A 4,698-nucleotide genomic window follows, 5' to 3' on the forward strand; every position below is an offset into this window, starting at 1 on the left:
GGAAAAAGGAAAAACAATAACAGGGGATTATTATGCATCTTTATTGGACCAGCTAAAAAACAAAATTGAAGAAAAATGGCCTCATTTAAACAGGAAAAAAATCCTCTTTCATCAGAACAATGCCCGTGTTCACACATGTTTACGATCAATGGCTAAAATTGAAGAATTGAAGTTTGAATTGGTCGACCACCCACCGTATTCGCCAGATTAAGCCCCCAGTGACTTTTTCCTTTTCCCAAACTTAAAAAAATGGCTAAGTGGACAAGGTTTTTTTGCAAATGAAGAAGTCATCGATCGGACAAATGCTTATTTTGAGGACCTTCCGAAAACTTATTTTTCTGACGGTTTAAAAAAAATTGAGAAACGTCTAACTAAGTGTATTGAGCTCCAAGGAGATTATGTTGAGAAATAAAAAAAAAATACTAAAATAAAAACTGTTTTAATGCTTTTTTCTAAGGAATTATTGACCCACCCTCGTAGCTATAGGACTTTTGATAAGATTACACGCAGGGCATTTATTGACGGTTTAATTACTGGATAAGGTTCTTGTTTTAAGTGCCACTTATGGAATGCAGATTTTGTATGAGAATTGAATCGGTCTATCGTCTCCCAGAAAGTGAGTAATCTGTTTTTTTGAATAATGGATTGGGGGAGGATCCATGGGATGCTGATGGTATGGGTTAATTAAAAAAAAATTTATATTTAACATTTTATTATAATGCATCTCTACGTAGAATGTAATCACAATTTATATTGTTTTCATTTAAAAATGTACCAAAGACATAATTTGTTTTGCTTTAAAATACCTCGATTGCTATTTTGTGTAATAAACCACAGTTGGAAAACTCATTTCTTCCTATAGCTAACTGCTAATTCATAACAGTATAATTTCGATTCCGCACTTGTCATTCTCATATTTAATTACATAAGACCTGTTACATCAACACTTACAAAGTAACTTTAATAGTATTTAATGAAATTCATTATGTACAATAGAGCCATGCTTTTCAATTTTATTAGAACCTAAATAGTATCACAAGAAATTCATGCTAGGCCTTTTCCGCTGTCACTAGTGAAACGATGTCACCTGCCTAACCGTGGCCAGATTTTTTTTAGATCAAAATGGCTTTCAATTTTTTTTTGTCAACGATTTCAAGCATTTGATGCAAATACCTTTTATTAATTAAATTCATCACTGTAAAAAACTTGTCAGTTATCATTAATCTAAAAATGGCAAGATACAATAATTAAGTGATGTGTTCAATATTACGGATACATTTTTCATATTCCTCAATTTAAAAACGTTTAATTACCAAACATTGATTTAACCGATTTAAGATTAAACTAAGTTGTCAGATCTATTGCGAATATCTCTTTCCGATTCGGACATTCGCAATTAAACAGCGGTAGAAAACTGATTAATCTTACATTAATCTAAAAGCGTAATAAGACCTACCCGATTTGTGTTCTTGACAAAATTTATTACAAGAGTTGCCAGGAAATTTGTATGCGTTTTAAACGTACAAGTTAGAATATATTGCCGTCACTTCAAACACAATTTTAACACGAGTACATATGAAAGTAACACTCACTGTAGCTGCATTTTGATAGACTGCTCAATGTTTGAGGGTAGTACGTGACACACCATTATATTCTTTTATTCTTGTGGTTTTAGCAATATATTTTATGACAAATTTATTTAATTCATTTTGTTGTTGTAAATAACGGCAACTTTTTTAATTTACGTAGTGAAGTTGTCTCGGAAAAAAAATACAATTAAACTTTGGTCTTAAATGCACAAAATTAATACTTTTCTTCACTTATTAGTTATACACAATATTATATACTTAAACAATGTCAAACATATTTATAATTTAACTATACTCACAGTCAATCTCATTGCGAGTCTCAAGTCAAACGAAATAATACATTTATATTTCATGTTGTGTTACAAAAATGAACTTAGAAATTCTCAATAAGATTGAAATAGAGTTTAACATACAAAATCGTTCATCACTGGGGTAGTTTGATTAACCTAACCGAGAATTTTTATACACACCATTGCAATGTTTAATAAAATTTTGTTAAAAGGAAACAAAACTTCAATAGTCATATATGACTATGAGATGCATGTATAAAGAACGGTATACACGCATTACCTTCAATATTGTAAAATTGGGATAAATCATTTCATGTATAATGTACAATTGATTCAACAATGTATAGTTAGGTGCCCATATGCCAGAGTATGTAATGACTGTATATGCAACTCCATGAAAAAAATCATAACCGATTATTTCTATTATATAGAGCACTTTGAATTCGTTGTGAAATGATAGACATTTATATATCATTCAATTATGTCTTTGATTATTTTGTCCAATTTTCGGTAGACGAGTACCGGTGTCATGGTGGAATATATTTAAAAATTTTGACTGAATAGCATGTATACGTTGATGAGACATGTCCGCAACCACAAAATTATCTAAGTCAATAAAAATAACGCTCTCACAGTCGAATCTCAGCTAAACGCTGAAGGCATCATGATCGATTCACGGTCAGTGTTGCATCAAACGAAATATAGATAAATATTAACAAATACAATTGACTTTCAATTCAAGGTACATGGAATAATGCCACTATACATGGCGACACTATGATATCATTCAGTTTCCTAAGAATAAAATAGCTTTTGAAGCAAATTATAATACATTCACATAATCTCTTACATTATACATGTGTGACTAAAATTAGATTGAAAATATCACTAAAAATATTCTATCATATTAAATGATATCCGTTAAATGATTAAATGAATGAGCCCAGAATTATCAATTTAATTGAGACTTCTTTATACTGAAAAAAAAGAAAAAAATGTTAGAGGTACATATTTATCAGTATAATAATTTCAAATTGACAATAAAATACCAAAAAATGGTACTTATATTTAAAATATAATCGCAAAGGGGTAATATAATGATATAACTGGTAAAATGTATGGCATATTGTGGTACAGATTAGAAAAAAAATATGATTTTATTTCAAAAGAAATACAATCTATTATATAATATTAATTAATGCGATTTCGGAGCCAGTAACTAAACTTCTACATAAGAATATTATTTAAAATGGTTTGTACAATAATAATTAACAAGTAAAAGTTGTTGAATCACTGGTTTATATTATGTGTATATAAAATGGAAAAAATAAATATATCTAAAACCTAATTGTGATAAAATACAACATTCAGTTAGACGACAAAAAAATTACATTGAAAAAACACAATAATTCATCATAAGAAAAACATAATTAATTAATATTAAATGTACTAAGAAAAAATTGAAAGCGTTCACATCAGTGAGTAGGTAAATAGGTACCTAATCAAAATTATTAAAAAAAAAAAAATACACAATAATTTTATAAATAGAAAAAATAACAATTCTAAAGGCAGCAATGTAGGTATGTAAGATAAAATATATTTTTCACAAAGGTAACACTGTTACCAACATTTAGATATCAGAATAAGTGTCTGATCTACTGAGGTTATGATCATAAGCAAATAGCCATAAACGATGTGAATAAATATTAATAAAATAAACCGTTATGACACCGTCATGTTGCCTTTGCATAGTCAGTTTTCCCGATATAAATAATTAAAATCGAATTCATATCATTTTAATATTCCATATAAAATCAACACAATATTGTTACATTTAATATACAGTACGACCGTATTTTTAATATACAATAATTCATCATTTAACATTCCAACAGACACGTAAATATAATCAGAGTTGCCATAGTAGAATTTCCATATTTATAATTAAAATTTTGGCATAGATAGCTTGATTTTTTATTTGCACATTCCATATAACATAATATAGAGTCCGCACTGTGAATGTGAGGTAAACTAAAAACCGTCACAAAAAGCTACTCAATCTAAATGATACTAGATTTATTATTATTATTTACACTTTTCATAATTTATATAAAATCCTATGTACAATTATATTTACAGATATTATTTAAAAAAGAAAAAAAAATATATTGAAAATTTACAATGAGACAGTTACAAGAAATCACAACGCTGTCTAATTTAAAAATAATTTTATATCATTAGTTTACCTATTATTTAAAATTAAAGAATTAATTAATACCTTAACCAAAAATATTAGTTTTACAATATGTACTATAATTATTATAATATTTTATGACACCAATTAAAAGCACTTATTAACGTGATAAGTAATTGAGATTCCATCAAGATTGATTTTTAGCAAGTATATTGTGTTAATTATAATATTTCTTTGCATGTACATATACTTAATTCATCTTTAATTAGCTACGTATGTTTAGAGTGATAGCAAGTATTAAACTATTATTACAATTAAACTTACTTACTCGCGTGTAAGAGCAAATTCACAAAATGCATATTATTTTACTGCTTAAATACAATATCATTATCATGACAATAGAATATAAAATAATTACGCATTACTTTATACAATTTGAACGTATTGAAGTGGTTTCGTTGAAAAATCATTTATTGTATATTATTATGTACTAGTCAACACAATGAAAACAACAGATTTTATTGTACTAAATAATTAATATTGTAAGAAAATGTATGTTTTTAATAATCAGTTATCAAAATTATCAGAGTATTTATTCTTCAATAGGCAGCTATTTTTTTTTATT

This window comes from Rhyacophila brunnea, unplaced genomic scaffold (genome assembly GCF_057557595.1).
Source record: "Rhyacophila brunnea isolate RB1 unplaced genomic scaffold, BYU_Rbru_1.0 scaffold_6, whole genome shotgun sequence".
NCBI classification, from domain to species: domain Eukaryota; kingdom Metazoa; phylum Arthropoda; class Insecta; order Trichoptera; family Rhyacophilidae; genus Rhyacophila; species Rhyacophila brunnea.